Source organism: Stomoxys calcitrans, chromosome 2 (assembly GCF_963082655.1).
Source record: "Stomoxys calcitrans chromosome 2, idStoCalc2.1, whole genome shotgun sequence".
In the NCBI taxonomy this organism is placed as follows: domain Eukaryota; kingdom Metazoa; phylum Arthropoda; class Insecta; order Diptera; family Muscidae; genus Stomoxys; species Stomoxys calcitrans.
The window spans coordinates 19,331,237-19,344,628 of record NC_081553.1 but is presented as its reverse complement, the minus strand read 5'-3'; the positions used below and the strand labels follow the sequence as shown (position 1 = coordinate 19,344,628).

General features: G+C 40.3%; 1 protein-coding gene across 5 annotated transcripts in view; it reads left to right on the top strand.

Annotated features, from left to right (window-relative positions):
* The window catches only part of LOC106091387 (uncharacterized), a 509,131-nt gene that overhangs the window by 67,893 nt on the left and 427,846 nt on the right, over positions 1-13,392 (top strand). The window lies entirely within an intron of this gene.

Below are 13,392 nucleotides of genomic sequence, written 5' to 3'. Positions count from 1 at the left end.
GTATAAAATATGCAAAAGCGTTTAATTTTTTTTTTGGTCTTCATAATCACTGGAGTAATTTTCAAATATTTGGTGAAAAAAGATTTTAAAGAGCTGCGGTTAATTTAGCTCCAAAAGGATTATTGGTGTAAAAAGCTTAAATTAAATTGGTTATTGTATTCAATTATAAAAATGTTCTTCTAATACCCACCACCGAAGGATGGTGGAGGGACGGACGGACGTCGGTCGGTCTATCCGTCCGTCTGTCTGTCGAAAGCGCACTATCTTTCGAAGGAGTAAAGCTAGGCGCTTGAAATTTTGGCACAAATACTTTGTATTAGTGGAGGCCACCGTAGCGCAGAGGTTAGCATGTCCGCCTATGACGCTGAACGCCTGGGTTCGAATCCTGGCGAGACCATCAGAAAAAATTTTCAATGGTGGTTTTCCCCTCCTAATGCTGGCAACATTTGTGAGGTACTATGCCATGTAAAACTTCTCTCGAAAGAGGTGTCGCACTGCGGCACGCCGTTCGGACTCGGCTATAAAAAGGAGGCCCCTTATCATTGAGCTTAAAACTTGAATCGGACTGCACTCATTGAAATGTGAGAAGTTTGCCCCTGTTCCTTAGTGGAATGTTCGTGGCCAAAATTTGCATTTTACTTTGTTTAAGTGTAGGTCTGTTGGGATTGGGATTGTAAATGGGTCAAATCGGTCCATGTTTTGATATAGCTGCCATATAAACTGATCTTGGGTCTTGACTTCTTCAGCCACTAGAGGGAGCAATTCTTATCCGATTTGACCGAAACTTTGCATCAGGTGTTTGGTTATGATTTTCAACAACTGTGCTAAGTACGGTTCAAATCGGTCCGTGAAATGGGGTCTTGACTTCTTGAGCCTCTAGACTGCGCAATTTCCATCCGATTTGGCTGAAATTTTGTATGAAATGTTTCATTATGACTTTCAATAATTGTATCAAAAATGGTTCATATTGGTCTATAACCTGATATAGCTGCCATATAAACCGATTTTGAATATTGACTTTTTGAGCCACTAGAGGGCGCATTTCCTATCCAGTTTGGCTGAAACTTTACACGACTTGCTTTGTTATGACTTCCAACAACTGTGCCAATTGGTCCATAACCTGATATAGCTTCCATATAAACCGATCTGGGATCTTGATTTCTCGAGCCTCTAGAGGTCGCAATTATTATCCGATTTGGCTGAAATTTTGTACAACGACTTCTTTTACGTCCTTCAACACGCGTCAAATTTGATCTTAATTGGTCTATAGACTGATACAGCTCCCATATAAATCGATCTCCCTATTTTACTTCTTGAGCCCCTAAAGGGCGCAAATTGTTATTCGAATTGGCTGAAATTTTTCACAATGCCTTTCACTATGGTCTCTAACACTCAATTCAATTATGGTCCGAATCAGGCCATAACTTGATATAGCTCCAATAGCATAGCAATTTTTATACCCACCACCGAAGGATGGGGGTATATTCATTTTGTCATTCCGTTTGCAACACATCGAAATATCCATTTCCGATCCTATAAAGTAAATATATTCTTGATCAGCGTAAGAACCTAAGACGATCTAGCCATGTCCGTTCGTCTGTCTGTTGAAATCACGCTACAGTCTTTAAAAGTAGAGATATTGAGCTGAAACTTTGCACAGATTATTTTTTTTGTCCATAAGCAGGTTAAGTTCGAAGATGGGCTATATGCGACCATATCTTGATATAGCCCCCATATAGACCGATCCGCCTATTTAGGGTCTTAGGCCCATAAAAACCACATTTATTATCCGATTTTACTAAAATTTGGGACAGTGAGTTGTACTAGGCCCTTCGACATTCTTCTTCAATTTGGCTCAGATCGGTCCAGATTTGGATATAGCTGCCATATAGACCGATCTCTCGATTTAAGCTTTTGGGCCCATAAGGCCCATTTATTGTCGTTTGGCGCCGAAATTTGGGACAGTGAGTTAAGTTAGGCCCTTCGACATTATTCTTCAATTTGACCCAGATCGGTCCAGATTTGGATATAGCTGCCATATAGACCGATCTCCCGATTTTAGGTTTTGGGGGCATAAAATGCGCATTTATTGTCCGATTTCGCCGAAATTTGGGACAGTGAGTTAAGTTAAGCCCTTCGACATTTTTCTTCAATTTGGCTCAGATCAGTCCAGACTAGGATATAGCTGCCATATAGACCGATCTCTCGATTTAAGGTTTTGGGGGCATAAAATGCGAATTTATTGTCCGATTTCGCCGAAATTTGGGACAGTGAGTTTAGTTAAACGCCTCGATATAGTTCTTTAATTTGGCTCAGATCGGTCCAGATTTGAATATAGCTGCCATATAGACCGATCTCTCGATTCAAGGTTTTGGGGCCATAAAAGGCACATTTGTTGTCCGATTATTCCAAAATTTGGGACTGTGAGTTGTGTAAGGCCCTTCGCCATCCTTCTTTAATTTGGCTTAGATCAGATTTAGATATAGCTACCCTAGGGACCGATCTCTCGATTTAAGATTTTGGGCCCATAAAAGGCGCATTTATTGTCCGATTTCGCCGAAATTTGGGACAGTGAGTTAATTTAGGCCCCTTGATATATTTCTGCAATTTGGCTTAGGTCGATCAAGATTTGGATATAGCTGCATGGACCGATCATTCGATTTAAGGTTTTGAACCCATAAAAGGCGCATTTGTTGTCCGATTATTCCAAAATTTTGGGACTGTGAGTTGTGTAAGGCCCTTCGCCATCCTTCTTCAATTTGGCTTAGATCGGTCCAGATTTAGATATAGCTACCCGAGGGACCGATCTCTCTATTTAAGGTTCTGGGCCCATAAAATGCGCATTTATTGTCCGATTTCGCCGAAATTTGGTATAGTGAGTTAAGTTAGGCCCCTTGACATATTTCTGCAATTTGGCTTAGGTCGATCAAGATTTGGATATAGCTGCCATATGGACCGATCTCTCGATTTAAGGTTTTGGGCCCATAAAAGGCGCATTTATTGTCCGATGGCGCCGAAATTTGGTACAGTGAGTTAAGTTAAGCCCCTTGACATATTTGTGCAATTTGGCCTAGGTCGATCAAGATTTGGATATAGCTGCCATATGGACCGATCTCTCGATTTAAGGTTTAGGGCCCATAAAACGCGCATTTATTGTCCGATGGCGCCGAAATTTGGGACAGTGAGTTAAGTTAGGCCCTTCGACATTTTTCTTCAATTTGGCTCAGATCGGTCCAGATTTGGATTTGGCTGTCTTTTATCCTTTGTTTGCCTAAAAAGAGATACCGGGAAAAAGAATGCGATGCATGGTGCAGGGTATATAAGATTCGGCAAGGTCGAACTTAGCACGGTTTTACTTGTTATATATAAGAAGATAGCTGCCATATTGGCCAAAATTCTGTTGCACCGTCTTGGACAGTGTATTAGACCGCTTGACGTCCGTGCCAAATTTGGTTCAAGTGGGATAATATTTCGATATATCAGTTATGAGTTCATAACTGATTTATCGATTTACCATCTCATGGCGAAATATGATTAACATATATATCCGAGGTGGTGGGTATCCTAAGCGTGCCTGGTCGAATTTAATGCCATTTATTTGTTTTTTAACTAAACATCAACATTTTAAATAGAATTTCATGTAAGTTGTCCCATGGATTTCATCCCCTTTTCCATAAAGTTGAAACAAAATGATCCTTCTTTTGCTGCTATAGGCCATGTTGCTTAAAAATGCTTTATATATTCAATTTTGATGAGTCCTTTAGCAAATGGCAAAATCATTTTAAAATATGCATTGTCTCCATTGACTCCCTCTGGCCAGAGATACAATGATTGGGCCCAAAACTTCCCGTAGATGTCTAATGCAACAATTAAACAATTTTTCTCTGGGACAAAGTGAGTTGATATTTTGACAAGAGCAGTTGAACTGAAAAAGCCAAACAAAAACAAACTGTCACAGAGAGCTTAGCAAACTTTACTTTTGTTCAGTGCCTGTCTCTTGCTGCTCTCTTCCTTAGACCCATTAAATCATGGCAAAACCAAAGTAAAGGCGGAAGGATAAAAGGAATCATCAGTATGCATATCCTGGCGGGCAGGCTAGCAGACAAACAAATAGTCCATCCAGACATAGTCTACTAGTAGACGAATTAAAAATCAGGAAAAATATTTTCATAAAGTTTTACAAGCTAAATGTGAGATGACGAATGATGGGTTATAGTCAGGGTGGCCACAGTGACAAAATGTCAACAAAAATTTGAAGAGAACATTTTTTTCTAGAGATTAAACTCTCAAAAAAGTGATAGCGAAGCAAAATCAAAGACTCTGAATAAAGCCTGTTTTATTATGGCTTTCAGCAACTGTGCCAAGTACGGTCCAAATCGGTCAAGAACCAGATACAGCTCCCATATAAACCGATCTCCCGATTTGACTTCTTAACCCCTTGGAAGTCTCAATTTTCATCCGATTTGGCTGAAATTTTGTGCATGGTGTTTTTTTATGACTTCCAATAACTGTGTTAAGTACGGTCTAAATCGGTCTATAACCTGATATAGCTCCCATATGAACCGATTTCCCGATTTGACTACTTGAGTCCCTGGAAGCCTCAATTTTCATCCGATTTGGCTTAAATTTTGTGCATGGTATTTTGTTATGACTTCCTACAACTATGTTAAGTACGGTCTAAATCGGTCAAGAACCTGATATAGCTCCCATATAAACCGATCTCCCGATTTGACCTCTTGAGCCTCTGGAGGCCCCAATTTTCATCCGATTTGGCTGAAATTTTCTGCATGGTGTTTTGTTATGACTTCCAACAACTGCGTCAAGTACGATCCAAATTCGTCAGGAACCTGATATAGCTTCCATATAAACCGATCTTCCGATTTGATTTTTTGAGCCCTTAAAACCCGCAAAAAAACAAAGTTTCAACTTCGTTGGCAACACTGCTCCACTCTGAACATGAAATATCCATTACAGCTTGGCAAGAGCTTGGCATTAGCATTACAAAACATGGGGGATTCAGCAAAATAACTTTGATTTGTCATAAATAACTTCATTTAAATTCCCTGACCATTTTCCATTTCAATTAAAAGCCTTCTGTGTGGTGACAGCTCCCACAAGCAACGGAAGTTAAACTTTCATCAGCAGCGTCATCACTCAGCAGTGTATGACAATGTGTTTAGTTTGTGAGAGCTCCCAAGAAAGAGATGTGTTGCGATCAGATTCTTTGAATTGGGGTGATAACTTTGAGCAGCCTAATGACTAAAGTGCTTACAATTGAGATGACCTTTGACATGCTGTCGCCATAAGCAGCAGAAAGAGGAACAGCATCAGACCAGTCGTCTGACACAGCCATCAAAAGAGACAATCGTATCTGTTAAAGATTTCAAGTATTTGTCTACTCCAAGAGCAGCTCAATCTCTCGGTTTGCTTGTCTGCCTTTGAACTCATCTTCTTTAGTCTTTTGGCATCTGTTTTTTTTTCGGTGTTTGTGCGTGGTTAACTTGTTGTATACAAATGTCAAATACAAAAATCAAGATATTAAAGGACTTTTTCTGTTTTTGGTTGAAATAACACCCCCATTCCCTCCCTCCCCATAGATTTCTCTAACTCCTTTGGTACTTGGCCATGCTAAAATGAAAGCAAAAGTAAATAAAAGAATAATAATAAAAAAAAAACACAACGCCATGATTAAAATAATACACAAATACCCTTACATCACACATACATGCACACAGACACTACAATAGAAAAACTTATGTTAAGTAATGTTTGGGAATAGTAGGGCTTCTGTTGACGAGGGTGGGGAAAGAAGGTAGATAATTTCGAAAAATATTCTTTTCATATTCTCAGCACATGCTCCGCATTTGGAGAAAAAAAATTTTGAAATCCCAAATATTTCATAACTAGCTGACCCGGGCTCGCTCCGCTGCACTGGTTGGTGGGTTAAAAGGTGGTATGGCCGCCAGAAACGTGGTCAATTTCGTGCTCTACTCCCAAATAGCTGTCAAGTGAGCCCAACATTGCCATGGTAAGCAAATACGTCCTATTTGGGGGTTGTTATGGTGATTGGACGTCCCCTAGACAGTTTGTACCGAATGTTGATATCAGATTCGTGGTCTACTCCCACATACCTTTCATTTGAGCCCCATATTTCTCAGTCGGCAAGCATGACGGGTTTGGGGGTGTTTTTTGGGGGATGGTGCGGCCACTCAGTGACTTGGCCCTAAAAATTTCTATCAGATTCGTGCTCTACTCTAAATTATTACAATGGTCAGCAAATACGTCCTATTTGGGTGGCGTAATGGGGTGAAGTGGCCTCATAGACACTTTTTCCCGAATATTGATATCAGATTCGTGCTTTACTCCCAAAGATCTTTCATATAAGCCCCACATTGGCGTGGGCGCAAATTTGTCCTCTATGGAGGGTGTTTTTGGGAAGAGGCGGCCCCCCAAACACCTGGTCCCACATTTCATATTCGTATTTTACACTCAAATACCTTATATTTGAGCCCCATATTGCAATTGTCAGTATATTAGTCCTATTAGGGTGTGTTTTGGGGAGGGCATAGATCCCCATAATCTTGGTCCCATATTTGAATATCAAATTCGTATTCTCCTCGCAAATACCTTTCATTTGAGTACCATATTGCCATGGTCGGTAAATATTTCCGATTTAGAGGTGTTTTGGGGGTTGGGGTGGTCCTCCATACACTTGGACTTGGAACACTTTCCTCCAAACAGAGGCAAACTTCTTACATATCAATGAGTGCAGTCCAATTCAAGTTTAAGCTCAATGATAAGGGGCCTCCTTTTTATAGCCGAATCTGAACGGCGCAATGCGACACCTCTTATGGAGAGAAGTTTTAAGTGGCATAGTACCTCACAAATGTTGCCAGCATTAGGTAGGAAAAACCACCGCTAACATTTTTTTGTTGTTCTCGCCAGGATTCGAACCCAGGCGTTCAGCGTCATAGGCGGACATGCTAACCTTTGCGCTACGGTGGCCTCCAATTGGATATCAGATACGTCTCCAATCTTAAATACCTTTCATTTAAGTCCCATATTGTCGTGTTTGGTCTATATATATATTTGGTAAATTTTGGGGGGGGGGGGGGGTGGCCCCTTAGTTGCCCCATCCGAAATTTGGATACCAAATTTTTGTTTTTGCGTTACTGTATGAGAGCACACAAAATTTCACTTAACTCGCACCAACCATCTCAGAGATCTGACGTTTCTGAAAATAAGGGTAAGGGGGAGGGTCCGCTCGCCCCATAGACATGAAAAAATGTAGTACCTTATTTTCATCACGGAATCATTATGCACCATCAGTGAACATTTCAAGAAAATCGGTTTAACCGTTTTTGAGTCTATACGGAACTTACATACAAACAAACAAACACAAATTGATTTTTGTACCCACCACCGTAGGATAGGGGGTATTTTCAGCCATTCCGTTTGCAACACATCGAAATATCCATTTCCGACCCTACAAAGTATATATATTGCGGATCGTCGTAGAATTCTAAGACGATTTAACGAAGTCCGTGTGTCTGTCCCTCTATCCGTCTTTCCGTCCGTCTGTTGTAATCACTTTAGAGCCTTCACAAATTGAGATATTGTGCTGAAATTTGTCACTGATACGTCTTCTTGATGCACGCTGGTTGAGTTCTTGAACGGACCAAATTGGACCATATTTGGATATAGCTGCTATATAGACCGATTTTCCGATAAAGGGTCTAATGCCCATAAAAACTTAACTTTTCATCCGATTTCGCTGAAATTTTAAGCAGTGAGTAGTTTTGGGCCTCTCGACATCTGACCCGATTATGGTTCAGATCGGCCTATATTTAGATATAGCTGCCATATAGACCGATCTGCCGAAATAGGGTCAGAATCACATAAAAGCTTTATTTTTTAACCGATTTCGCTGAAATTTGAAACAGTGGGTTATTCTAAGCCTCCCGACATCTGATCTAACTATGGTTCAGATCGGATTATATTTGGATATAGCTGCCAAATAGACGGATCTTCTGATAAAGGGTCTGAAGCCCATAAAAGCATTATTTTTTATCCAATTTCGCTTAAATGTGAAATAGTGAGTAGTTTAAGGCCTCTCAATTTCGAACCTTAATATGGCCTCCTAACATAGGACCCAAATATGGTTCAGATCGGACTATATTTAGATTTAGCTGCCATATTGACCGATCTGCCGATAAAGGGTCTGAAGTCGATAAAAGCTTTATTTTTTATCCAATTTTGGTGAAATTTAAAACAGTGAGTAGTTTTAGGCCTACCAACATCTGACCCAAATATGGTTCAGATCGGACTATATTTAGATATAGCTGCCCTATAGGCCGATCTCCCGAAAAAGGGTCTGAAGCCCATAACAGCCCTATTTATTATCCGATTTCGATTAAATTTAAAACATTTGGTAGTTTTAGGTCTCCCGACATCCGCCCCAAATATGATTTGGATCGGACCATATTTAGATATAGCTGCCATATAGACCGATCTCCCAATAAAGGGTCTGAAGCCCATAAAAGCATTATTTTTTATCCAATTTCGCTGAAATTTGAAATAGTGAGTAGTTTAAGGCCTCTCAATTTCGAACCTTAATATGGCCTCCTAACATAGGACTCAAATATGGCTCAGATCGGACTATATTTAGATATAGCTGCCATATAGACCAATCTCCCAATAAAGGGTCTGAAGCCCATAAAAGCATTATTTTTTATCCAATTTCGCTGAAATTTGAAATAGTGTGTAGTTTTAGGCCTACCAACATCTGACCCAAATATGGTTCAGATCGGACTATATTTGGATATAGCTGCCCTATAGACCGATCTCCCGATAAAGGGTCTGAAGCCCATAACAGCCCTATTTATTATCCGATTTCGATGAAATTTAAAACATTTGGTAGTTTTAGGTCTCTCAACATCCGCCACATATATGGTTTGGATCGGACCATATTAAGATATAGCTGCCATATAGACGGATCTCCCGATAAAGGGTCTGAAGCCCATAAAAGCTTTATTTTTTACCCGATTTCGCTGAAATTTAAAACAGTGGATTATTTTAAGCCTCGCGACATCTGACCATATTATGGTTCAGATATAGCTGCCATATTGACCGATCTCCCGATAAAGGGTCTGAAGTCCATAAAAGCTTTATTTTTTAACCGATTCCACTGAAATTTGAAATAGTTTGTAGTTTAAGGCCTCTCAATTTCGAACCTTAATATGGCCTCCTAACATAGGACTCAAATATGGCTCAGATCGGGCTATATTTAGATATAGCTGCCATATTGACCGATCTCCCGAAAAAAGGGTCTTAAGCCGATAAAAGCTTAAGTTTTAATCCGATTTTGCTGAAATTTAAAACAGTGAGTAGTTTTAGGCCTACCAACATCTGACCCAAATATGGTTCAGATCGGACTATATTTTGATATAGCTGCCCTATAGACCGATCTCCCGATAATGGGTCTGAAGCCCATAACAGCCCTATTTATTATCCGATTTCGCTGAAATTTGAAACATTTGGTAGTTTTAGGTCTCCCGACATTTGACCCAAATATGGTTTGGATCGGATTATATATAGATATAGCTGCCATATAGACCGATGTCCCGATAAAGGGTCTGAAGCCCATGAAAGGATTATTTTTTATCCAATTTCACTGAAATTTGAAACAGTGAATAGTTTTAGGCCATCCGACCCAAATATGGTAAAAATAGGACTGTATTAAGATATAGCTGCCATATAGACCGATATACCGGTTAAGGGTCTGAAGGTCATAAAAGCCTTATTTATTACCCGATTTTGTTGAAATTTTAAATACAAAATTCAACAGTGACATAAGTTGGGTGCATAAGTTATCCAATTTTCATTGGATTGTGACGAAAGGGGGTTTACATATATACCCGAGCTGGTGGGTATCCAAAGTTTGGCCCGGCCGAACTTCATGATTTTTAACTTGTTAATATTTCTCTGAAGCCAGTATGGAGGCATAAAACCAAAAAAGTGAAAATAATTCCTTAAATTCCCAAAAGACATACGGACGGTACTCTGTTGAAATATGACCAACACAGACTCCAGCAACACAACTTTGTCACCTATTTTTCTGGCCTTTTCATACAACCCCCCTTTTGAACACCCTAAGAATTGGCAAACACGTTCTCACAACGAAGAGCAACAACTGATGTTGTGTCCATCCACCATGGTTGGTATTATATTTGGACACAGCCTAAATACGTATTTAGGCTGTTAGAGAGACATTTGAGGCATAATCTCAATGTATCGGAGTGGCCTTTTTGTTTTTTTTTCTTGGGCTGGGGGCATTTTGTCTCGCATTGTTCGATTATTTTTTTTTCCCCTTCTTTTAGTTTATAGGCAAGGACAAGTGTCCCAACCAGCACAGCTGTCAAATACTAACAACAACAACAACAGAAATAACAAAATACCATACAAACGGGGGAGCCAGCCAGCAAACCAACAAATAGCAACAAACAAACGAACCAACATTGTGAAGGGACAAACATATTGACGATTTAGGCATACTGGTTGCTTGTAGCTAAAGGAGTGAGAGTTTGCTAGTGGGTGTGAGTTTTGCGCTGTTTGTGGCTTGCAGAATGTGAAAGCTTTGCAAGGATTTTTTTTTTGGCTAAAGGCAAGTGTTTGGAAGGATTTGGGGGGTTTAGAGGAGGGGGTGATTGTGGGGGGGGGGGGAGTAGAAGTGCGTTATGTGTTGCTAACTGCGTAGACGATGAACACAAATGTTGTCTCCCCACATCAACCTGCTGCTGTGTGGTACACACACAGCCAAAGGGGAAGGATGTCCATTAGAATGAAGAAGTCTGTGATAGAGGGTGGTGGGGGGTAGCAACTAAATAGACAATACTTGGCAAAATGTTAGAGAAGTCAAATCAATTGAATACTTAACTTGATTCTGCTCTTGTATAAACATGACATCACGTTCCAACTGCCACTTTTGGCCCCTCCCCCCCCACCACACCGCTCTATCGTGACCCACATCCTGTTACCCCCTTTGTGGTTTTGGCCTTTGCCCAAAGATGTTGTCTGCTGTTGGGTTGGGGCAAAAATATGTCAATATTAAAGTATCGAAATGTTTGAATAAAGCAAGAGTTCTACTGCGTTAGAGGTTTCAACTGTGTACCACGACTGCTACAATTTGTGGCAACACAAATTGCCAAATACTTTTAGGGCAGAGGGAAGAGGGCTTTACAACAACAAGGCGGCAAGCCTTAAAGACAACAAATCCCAGCATTAGCCACAAAGCGCAAAGCGAAGACAATGCGAAAGATGGCAAGGCAAGGCATTTGGCTCAAGCCTCTTGGGTTGGTGCGTACTCCCCTGGCAAATAAAGTATTAAGAACATTATATTGAATTACAATAATGCTAATGTCTGTCATCTTCAGCAAACACCAAACACCGAACACCAACAGTCTTGATTGTCGCCCTTCCCCTTTAGGCTGACATTGCCTCAGAGCAGCTTTTTGGAACATTAACCAAATATGCCAGCTCATATTTTAGCCCCGAAAGTACTTTGGTGTATTTCAAGGGTCCTCCATAACGACCAATAATGAAAATACTTGTGACGGTCATTAGAACCGCAAAATGGATGGTCACAAAGCCCATGATGATTACTAACTTACTTACCAACACAATGTTGTCCTTAAAACAGAAAAGCAAATTAGGGAATTCTTACTTCGTGAGGGGGTTTTATATTCTCTCAATGAGGTGCTTTACTACTCCTTAAGACAATGACAGCATTGGCTTGGAGAAATATGGCGTACTTTTGTTGAATTACCATAAATATTTAGTTTTATTGGAAAAATTTATAATGATAATTGTATGGCCGTTGCTTAAATGTAGGGATAATTCTCTCATGTGAATGATATGAAGTCGATTAAAGTTTTAGTTGTATGGCAGGGGGCCTCCGTTTTTCAAGCCGAGTCCGAACGGGGATTCTTTAGAACTGGCACCACTTAATATGTCGCCAGCATTACAAAAGGGATAACCAGCGCTTTTTTAATGTTCGCAAATCCCCTCATTGAGAGGTGATTTGTAAGAATTCCCTAATTCGCTTTTCTGTTTTAAGGACAATTTTGTAGATTAGTAAGTTAGTAATCATTATGGGCTTTGTGACCATCCATTTTGCGGTTCTAATATTTAGATCAAAACATTATGTAAGATTTTGAGAAGATCAGCTCCGATTTTCACTTCTGTAGTCCTTGCATTATGGGAAAGGTGAAGTCAATACGTTTCGTCGTTCAAGAAAATCCGAACAAAAATGCCATCGGACGAACAGAAAAACATGGGTTAATCTTATAAGAAAATGATTGCTATACCTTAGCAAGAAAAGAAGTGTAGGTGAAAGGTATATTGGGTTGCCCAAAAAGTAATTGCGGATTTTTTAAAAGAAAGTAAATGCATTTTTAATAAAACTTAGAATGAACTTTAATCAAATATACTTTTTTTACACTTTTTTTCTAAAGCAAGCTATAAGTAACAGCTGATAACTGACAGAAGAAAGAATGCAATTACAGAGTCACAAGCTGTGAAAAAATTTGTCAACGCCGACTATATGAAAAATCCGCAATTACTTTTTGGGCAACCCAATAGAGACCGTGTGAGTCGTTAGATTAGATTAGGAGATGAAGAAATAAAAATAAATTATAAGAGAATCGGGGAAAACTCTTATCCGATACGCCCACACGTATTTGCATCTAAGGAGCACTGCTCCACGCCCACTGGAGTGTCTACTTGGTGTGTCTTAACTAGCTGACCTGCGCGTCTATGTATAGGTTAGGTTGAATAGAGGGTGCAGATCTCAGTTCCTTGGCTCTCAATGTAGAACCCCAGGCCCACTTTGTCCTCTAGCTTTGATCCATACGTGTAACATGATCTTCCAGATGGCAATACTAGGGTTCCGTCAATGCAAGACTATGCCGATGGCAGCAGTGCCTCCTACTCGATCTTAAAGTTAATCACGTATCCGATCGGAAACCTCTCCACTTCCTTCCAGGCTTCCAACTGCTCGCATGCTCAATCCATTCTCCCATTGCCTTACATCTCATAGCCGCAGTGGCTGCCTCATACTTAATCTGTATGTCGATGGGTGGGATAGCTAGAAAAGTCTCCAGTGCCATAGGGGGCGTGGTTCTCATCGCCCCGTCTATGCTAAGACAACATGTTCTCTGAACCTATTGTATAGTCCTTATGTTGCACTTTTTCTCCTTATGTTGCACATTTTCTCCTTATGTTGCACTTTTTCTCCTTATGTTGCACTTTTCTCTTACTACTGAGGCGTAAGTAAGTATTGGTCCAATCACCCTCCTGTGGAGCCAGTGGACTATCCTCAGATTCATGCCCCCT